The sequence below is a fragment of the Schistocerca cancellata genome, chromosome 4 (genome assembly GCF_023864275.1).
Source record: "Schistocerca cancellata isolate TAMUIC-IGC-003103 chromosome 4, iqSchCanc2.1, whole genome shotgun sequence".
NCBI lineage: Eukaryota > Metazoa > Arthropoda > Insecta > Orthoptera > Acrididae > Schistocerca > Schistocerca cancellata.
The window spans coordinates 68,475,114-68,484,259 of record NC_064629.1 but is presented as its reverse complement, the minus strand read 5'-3'; the positions used below and the strand labels follow the sequence as shown (position 1 = coordinate 68,484,259).

General features: G+C 42.7%; 1 pseudogene; it reads right to left on the bottom strand.

The window, feature by feature from the left end:
• Window positions 1–4,107: 4,107 nt before the first annotated feature.
• On the bottom strand, window positions 4,108–4,225 carry LOC126185654 (5S ribosomal RNA; annotated as a pseudogene).
• Between the last annotated feature and the right edge of the window lie 4,921 nt (window positions 4,226–9,146).

Sequence of the window (9,146 nt, the reverse complement as noted above, 5' to 3'; positions counted from 1 at the left end):
AATTTGGAGAGGATATGGAGGCCAACAGGAACGGGAAACAACTCTTGGATTTCTGTGCCAGTATGGGATTAGTAATCACAAACTCCTTTTTTAAACATAAGAACATTCACCGGTATACTTGGGAAGGCAGGGGAACCAGATCTGTCATTGACTATATAATAACACATCAGGAATTCAGGAAGGCTGTGAGGGACACTCGTGTATTCAGGGGATTCTTTGATGACACTGATCATTATTTAATCTGCAGTGGAATTGGGATTGTGAGGCCGAAAGTGCAGGAGGTCAGGTCCATATGTAGGAGGATAAGAGTGGAGAAACTTCAGGATAAGGAAATCAGGCACAAGTACATAACAGTGATCTCAGAAAGGTACCAGTTAGTTGAATGTAGTCAGTTACAGTCATTGGAAAAGGAATGGACAAGGTACAGGGACACAGTACTAGAAGTGGCTAAAGAATGTCTTGGAACAGTAGTGTGTAAAGGTAGGATGAAACAAACAGCTTGGTGGAATGACACAGTCAAGGCAGCCTGTAAAAGGAAAAAGAAGGCGTATCAAAAATGGCTAAATACTAGAACTCAGGTAGACAAAGAAAGTTATGTTGAAGAAAGAAACAAAGCCAAGCAGATAATTGCAGCATCCAAGAAGAAATCTTGGGAAGACTTTGGAAGCAGGTTGGAGACTTTGGGTGAAGCTGCTGGAAAACCATTCTGGAGTGTAATTAGCAGTCTTCGAAAGGGAGGTAAGAAGGAAATAACAAGTATTTTGGACAGGTCAGGTAAACTGTTGGTGAATCCTGTAGATTCCTTGGGCAGATGGAGGGAATATTTTGAAGAGTTGCTCAATGTAGGTGAAAATACGATCAGTAATGTTTCAGATTACGAGGTACAATAGGATAGGAATGATGATGGAAATAGGATCACATTTGAGGAAGTGGAGAAAATGGTCAATAGATTGCAGTGCAATAAAGCAGCTGGGGTGGATGAAATTAAGTCGGAACTCATCAAATATAGTGGAATGTCAGGTCTTAAATGACTACACAGGATAATTGAACTGGCCTGGGAGTCGGGACAGGTTCCATCAGACTGGACAAAAGCAGTAATCACACCAATCTTTAAACATGGAAACAGAAAAGATTGTAACAACTACAGAGGTATCTCTTTAATCAGCGTTGTGGATAAAATCTTCTCAGGTATTGTTGAATGGAAAGTGCGAGTATTAGTTGAGAACCAACTGGATGAAAATCAATGTGGGTTTAGGCCTCTTAGAGGTTGTCAGGACCAGATCTTTAGCTTACGGCAAATAATGGAGAAGTGTTATCAGTGGAACAGGGATTTGTATCTATGCTTTATAGATCTAGAAAAGGCATATGACCGGGTACCTAGGAGGAAGTTATTGTTTGTTCCACGAGATTATGGAATAGGAGGCAAACTTTTGCAAACAATTAAAGGTCTTTACATGGATAGTCAGGCAGCAGTTAGAGTTGACGGTAAATTGAGTTCATGTTTCAGAGTAGTTTCAGGGGTAAGACAAGGATGCAACCTGTCTCCACTGTTGTTCATATTATTTATGGATCATATGTTGAAAACAATAGACTGGCTGGGTGAGATTAAGATATGTGAACACAAAATATGCAGTCTTGCATATGCGGATGACTTAGTGTGATGGCAGATTCTATTGAAAGTTTGCAAAGTAATATTTCAGAGTTAGATCAGAAATGTAAGGACTATGGTATGAAGATTAGCATCTCCAAAACGAAAGTAATATCAGTGGGAAAGAGATGTAAACGGATTGAGTGCCAAATAGGAGGAACAAAGTTAGAACAGGTGGACGGTTTCAAGTACTTAGGATGCATATTCTCACAGGATGGCAACATAGTGAAAGAACTGGAAGCGAGGTGTAGCAAAGCTAATGCAGTGAGCGCTCAGCTACGATCTACTTTCTTCTGCAAGAAGGAAGTCAGTACCAAGACTAAGTTATCTGTGCACCGTTCAATCTTTCGACCAACTTTGTTGTATCGGAGCGAAAGCTGGGTGGATTCAGGTTACTTTATCAACAAGGTTGAGGTTACGGATATGAAAGTAGCTAGGATGATTGCAGGTACTAGTAGATGGGAACAATGGCAGGAGGGTGTCCACAATGAGGAAATTAAAGAAAAACTGGGAATGAACTCTATAGATGTAGCAGTCAGGGCGAACAGGCTTAGATGGTGGGGTCATGTTACACGCATGGGAGAAGCAAGGTTACCCAAGAGACTCATGGGTTCAGCAGTAGAGGGTAGGAGGAGTCGGGACAGACCAAGGAGAAGGTACCTGGATTCGGTTAAGAATGATTTTGAAGTAATAGGCTTAACATCAGAAGAGGTACCAATGTTAGCACTGAACAGGGGATCATGGAGGAATTTTATAAGGGGGACTATGCTCCAGACTGAACGCTGAAAGGCATAATCAGTCCTTAATGATGATGATGATGATGATGATGATGATGATACAGGTTCCGGAACTCTCAGATCCGAGGTGATGCAAAACTTTTTTGATGTGTGTATATGACAATCACAAGCGTAAAAGACGCCAAATCAGCAAACGTAGCAAAAAAACACATGACTCCCAGGGACAAAAATAACACAACTATATACAGAACACTGTGTAACAGCAAAAATTACAGTCGGAAGGGAATCATGGGTAGTCACATCATTATAAGCACAGAAGCACAATACTCAAACGATATTGAACCATTTGCAAACAAAATTAGGGAAATAGCAAGGTTTCACCCGGGACAAAATATTACTCATCCTCGCGGACATGAACGCACGCTCAAAACAGTGACATGTTGAAAGGACAGATGCCAAAGGACAAGGAATAACGGACATAACAAATGATCGCATCCATTTTGTGCTCAATAAGGAAGGGCGATCCTGGACACACCTTGGAAATGCCCGAAGTATCACTAACATAAACATTTCATTAACTAACGGAACATCTATAACATATACCACTGACTGGCAAGGATATGACAGGTCAACACACAGAGTTCACAATGCAATAATTATACGCACTGCTACACACGTAAAGACAAACATATTCACTTAACAACACATACGATTGCTGTTGAACAGGAAAATTCTCAGGCACTAAAATATACTGTAGAAGATTTCCCCTTGCACACCATCTGAGGAAGTATTAATTACAGGACACACACACAGTGACGAAAAAAAAGAAAATCACCGCACCAGAAAGAGCTGTGCGACATAAAAAAAAGTTGATACGCGTTTTTTTACAACTGAATGATGATATCTATTCGCCTTTCGCGCCAGTCTCATAAAGTGGCGCCATTATGAGGACGCAAATCAGGTTTGCTTTAAATACACGCTGTAACGGTCATGAGCGTTAGTTACCTTTGACACTGGACGTGGTAAGGTGATATTGGTCATGAATGCCTTTAAGACGACAAAGACATCATTATCAACATCTCACTGTGTTTCAACAAGGTCGTTTAATAGAGCTATGAGAAGCTAGACGTTCCTTCTGCGATATTGCAGAAGGACTTGGTACGAATGTAGTCACCATAAACGATTGTGGCAGTTGCGGTCACGAGAATCTCGCTTCGGATGGCCATGTGGCACAACCGAGACAGATCTCCTGTAGCGTGCATTTCATTGATCTCCATCCACTCCCACTTGCGACTTCAATGGTGTCAAGCAAGAGCTCATTGGAGGGCAACCTGTGACCTTGCAATGTTAATCACTTAAATATGTTACCTAGTCAAACGTATTCCAGAAATTTCATTACTGTACACAAATTATTTTTTGCTTTTGCGATTTTTTCCGTCAGTGTATTAACTGACGTACTACAGAGAGCTCAAGCCTTTGAAATGCCACAAATCAGTGTCATTAGTCAACAAAGTATAAAAAGCAGTCAGTCTTCAGGCCACGAGTGGCCTACCGGGACCATCCGACCGCCGCGTCATCCTCAGCGGAGGAGACGGATAGGAGTGGCGTGGGGTCAGCACACCGCTCTCCTGGTCGTTATGATGATATTCTTGACCGAAGCCGCTACTATTCGGTCGAGTAGCTCCTCAATTGGCATCACGAGGCTGAGTGCACCCCGAAAAATGGCAACAGCGCATGGCGGCCTGGATGGTCACCCATCCAAGTGCCGACCACGCCCGACAGCGCTTAACTTCGGTGATCTTACGGGAACCGGTATATCCACTGCGGCAAGGCCGTTGCCAAACAAAGTAATTAGTTGTCAATATTATTAACCTATGGAAGGGCTCGCGAGACGAAAGACGATGCTACTACCAACGAGCAGAGACAACACAAGGAAAAGAAGTCAGATTGCAGCAATATAGTGTAGCCAAATGATGATATAAAGACGAATTACAAAAAGCTAGGCAGCACTGTTGGGACAATTTTGTCAGGGCGAATTCACAGAATAACATATGGGGAGAGCCCTTCAACATGCAAACGAAGGGAATTAAAAAAACCAACGGTGATATCAATAATAAAGCGATCATACATTAAAATGACAAATGTTTGAAGATGCTCGGCAGAGTACCTGCTAAGCAAGCTACTACCAGACAATGACCTTTCACTCGACCAGCATTACTATACAGTCCTAGGCAAACAAATGTATATTGGCTACGTAAAATGTCCAATCACTACTCCTTTTGCTCGTGAGGTGGTTGCGCTGGCAATTACGAAACATAACGATGAAAAGCTCCGGGCCCAGGTCGAGTCCACTCAAGAACCATTAAAACTGCTGCATTACATTTCTTTCCCTGTCTGACGGAGTTACTTATTGATCCTTTACAGAAAGAGAGGAAATGCGCCTGATGGAAGACGGGTAATGCAGTGGCTATCAAAAAATCAGGGGGCAAGGACTCAAAGACACAAAATCGTATAGACCGATCTGTCTACCGAATATACTAGGCAAGGTCCTGGAGAAGCTATTGTATGACAGACTACTGTTGTACAGACAGCTTCCAGGCCTCAGTCCACATCGGTATGGGTTCAGGCCGCACTGGTCTATCGACGATGCAGTCGAGGAGGAGGAGGAGGAGATTAGTGTTTAACGTCCCGTCGACAACGAGGTCATTAGAGACGGAGCGCAAGCTCGGGTGAGGGAAGGATGGGGAAGGAAATCGGCCGTGCCCTGTCAAAGCAACCATCGCGGCATTTGCCTGAAGCGATTTAGGGAAATCACGGAAAACCTAAATCAGGATGGCCGGAGACGGGATTGAACCGTCGTCCTCCCGAATGCGAGTCCAGTGTGCTAACCACTGCGCCACCCTGCTCGGTACGATGCAGTCGACAGGGCTTCACAGATGACTGAGAGAACACAAGACAAATATGTGGTGACCGTATTAATTGATATATCTAGCCCTTTGGACAACCTTTTGTGGCCTGTACTATTGGCAGAGTTAACAAATGCAAATCGAAGCAGCTTTACATAACAGATTTTTCGACTACTGCAGTGACAGAGTTGTAGAATGACGAGTGGGTCACCGAATAATTGTCAAGAAAAATCACCAAAGGATGCCTAGAGGAGTCCACACGTGAACCTATATTCTGGGACTTTACTATTGAGCTGGTAATACACCATCTAGACAGAGATGACAGGACAAAAGGGATAGTAGCATACGCTGATGATTTGCTCGTAGTGGTACGGAAAATCTCAAGAAGACACTTTGAACAAAAGACTACGCAGTTCCTCGTACACATCAGTGAATGGTTTAACAACAGTAAACTAACAATTGCAGCTAATAAAACGGTGTACCTATTACTCAAATGCGAAGCTGAAAGAAATCCAAGCATAAAGCAAAATAACGTAACCTGGCAACGCGAAAGATTGACGAGATATCTACATTTACACATTGACAGCAATCTGAAGTTCACTAAATATGCCAGACTTACAACCGACAAAGCAATGAAAATAATGCAGAAATTTGCAGGACTAAATACTACGAAATATAGACTGTAGACTACCCATAAAGACAATGCGTTTATCGCACTCTTCGAACCCATAGCATACCTTGCAGCGAGCGCCTGGGCACATCGACGGATGCTTGCAACACATAAAATTATGTGAGATGGGGCCATAGAAGTGTTTTGCTTAGGATTCAGGTACCTTCGGCATATCATCGGTGGAGCCACTATGCGTGGTGATGGAAGTGTACCCCATGGACACCACTATCCGTCAACGAGCAGCGGCGTAGTGGTTGAAGAAAATCAGACGTGACAAGGTATTTGACATTATAGGAGAGGACATCACAGAAAGGCGCCAACTAAATCGTTGGCCTACATGGCAGAGAGAATGGGATTTGACAGAGAATGGGGTCGCGTCTAAACGTCTTTTCCAAACATCAAGGAAAGAATGAGGCTAAAGCAAATACATCCCGCACGTGGCATGTTTATTTCCTCAATGGTCACGGTTCATTCTGACAACACCTCCATCGGTTTGGTGTCAGCTGAACACCCATGTGCACTTGCAGAGAACTACGAACTCCTGAATATGTCACTTTACACAGCGACAGGTTCACACATACGACCCCAAACTGAGTATGATAACACAGGACAAATTCCACGACAACCGGACGACAGGTGCATACTGATGACATAACCGATGTGTCACGTACCTTACACGTGTTATATAAACAAGAACAGTCACGTACATAAATAAGAGCAAACACCCAAACACGGGAACAGAATACTGCGAATGACACGGACACAGACACAAAAGCAGCCCGGTGTGGCCGTGCGGTTCTAGGCGCTTCATTCTGGAACCGCGTGACCGCTACGGTCGCAGGTTGGAATCCTGCCTCGGGCATGGATGTTTGTGATGTTCTTAGGTTAGTTAGATTTAAGTAGTTCTAAGTTCTAGGGGACTGATGACCACAAATGTTAAGTCCCATAGTGCTCAGAGCCATTTGAACCAACAAGACACAAAAACAGAAACAGACTCAGATGCTGAAACAAATACACAATGAGATTAATATACAGACTCAGATGTAAAATAATACTAAATTAATGAAAACAGAAATGGATCAGCTGTCATAAAATAAGGTAATATATATAGAAACATCATGAGTAGTAAGTGTATTTTAAGTGATATAATTGTTTATTAAGCTTAGGTAAAGTAATGCCCGTAATGAAAATGATGCAGTTAGTTATTAAGCATACAGACAACGCAAACACCATGTATGCAGCATGTAGAAATAAGGATGTCAAAGATGCACAGATATTGTACCGACTATGCCCCGAAGGAGCGCACAGAGGTTCAGAGCACTCTCTTGTCCTTTGGGTGGGAAACGGCCCCTAAAGTCGGAAGAATCAGCATTGATCAACGGCATGAGGATGCAGAAGGCAATGGAAACCGCTTCATTAAAGACACATAACGTGTATCTACAGGATATGTGGCCTATAATTGAAAAAGTGTCATGATAATCTCTCCATTGTCAAAAGATTCCGGAATAGTACCCCATTCGGATCTCCAGGAGGGGACTGACGCAGGGGAGGTGACCATGAGAATATGATTGAATAACCAACGTAAGGATAACGTTCTACGAGTCGAGGCGTGGAATGTCAGAAGCTGGAACGTGGTAGGGAAGCCAGAAAAATCTGGAAAAGGAAATGCAAAGACTCGATGTAGATATATTAGGGGTCAGTGAAGTGAAATGTAAAGAAGACAAGGATTTCTGGTCAGGTGAGTATAGGGTAATAGCAACAGCAGCAGGAAATAGTATAACGGGAGTAGGATTCGTTATGAATAGGAAGATAGGGGAGAGAGTGTATTACTGTGAACAGTCCAGTGATAGTGTTGTTGTTATCAGAATCGACAGCATACCAACATCGACAACGACAGTTCAGATATACATCCCGACAACGCAAGCTGAAGATGAGGAGATAGAGAAAGTATATGAGTATATTGGAAGGCTAATATAGTACATAAAGGGAGATGAAAATCTAATAGCCAAGGGGGAGTGGAATGCAATTGTAGGGGAGGGAGTAGAGGAATAGGGTACAGGAGAATATGGGCTTGGGACAAGGAATGTGAGAGGAGAAATCCTAATTGAGTTCTGTAATAAATTTCAGCTAGTAACTACGAATACTCTGTTCAAGAATCACAGGAGGAGAAGGTATACATGGAAAATACTGGGTGATATGGTAAATTTCAATTCGATTCCATTATGGTCAGGCAGAGGTTCCGAAATCAGATACTGGATTGTAAGGTGTACCCAGGAGCAGATAAAGACTCAGATCAATATGTAGTAGCGACGAATAGTAGGCTGAACTTTAAGAGAATAGCCAGGAAGAAACAAAACGCAAGGAAGTGTGACACGGAAGTACTAAGGAATGACGAGATGCGCTTGAAGTTCTCTAAGGGTATTGGAATAGGTCAGTAAGCAGTACAGATGAGGAGGAACGGACATCTCTAAAAAGGGCAATCACAGAAGTTGGAAAGAGAAACACAGGTACAAAGAAGGTAACTGCGAAGAAATCATAGGTAACAGAAGAAATACTTCAGTTGATCGAGGAAAGAAGGAAGTACAAAAATGTTCAGGAAAATTCAGAAATATGATTCGTGAGGAATAAAACAATTAGGAAGTGCAGGGAAGCAAAGACGAAGTGGCCACATGAAAAAAAAAAAAAAATTGAAGAAATCGAAAAAGAAATGATTGTTGGAAGGACTGACTCAGCATATACGAAAGTCAAAATAAGCTTCCGTGAAATTAAAAGCAAGGGTGGTAACATTAAGGCCCCTTGTCTACGACAAGAATATTCGCCGGACCGGCGTTTCTGCCGGCCGGTAGAAAACCGGACGCCCTTGTCCACGGAGACGGCGCCGGAAATACTGCAGTCGAGTTGTGTGCAACGGAGCAGTAGGATGGATAACAGCGACCTTTGCACTCTCGTTGCACTATATTATTTTTACAAAAAGAAACAGCGTCGTCTTAGGAAGTATTGGGTGCATCCTGTGCTGCCAGATCGATTTAAATTTGGTGCCTTCAGTACGCTACATGAAAAACTACGACAGGAGGACACAAAGCACTTTAATTTTTACAGGATGTCAAAAACAACGTTTGACAAATTACTGTCAAATTTACAAACTCATTTGCAACATGAAGACACCAATATGCGAAACTGCATAT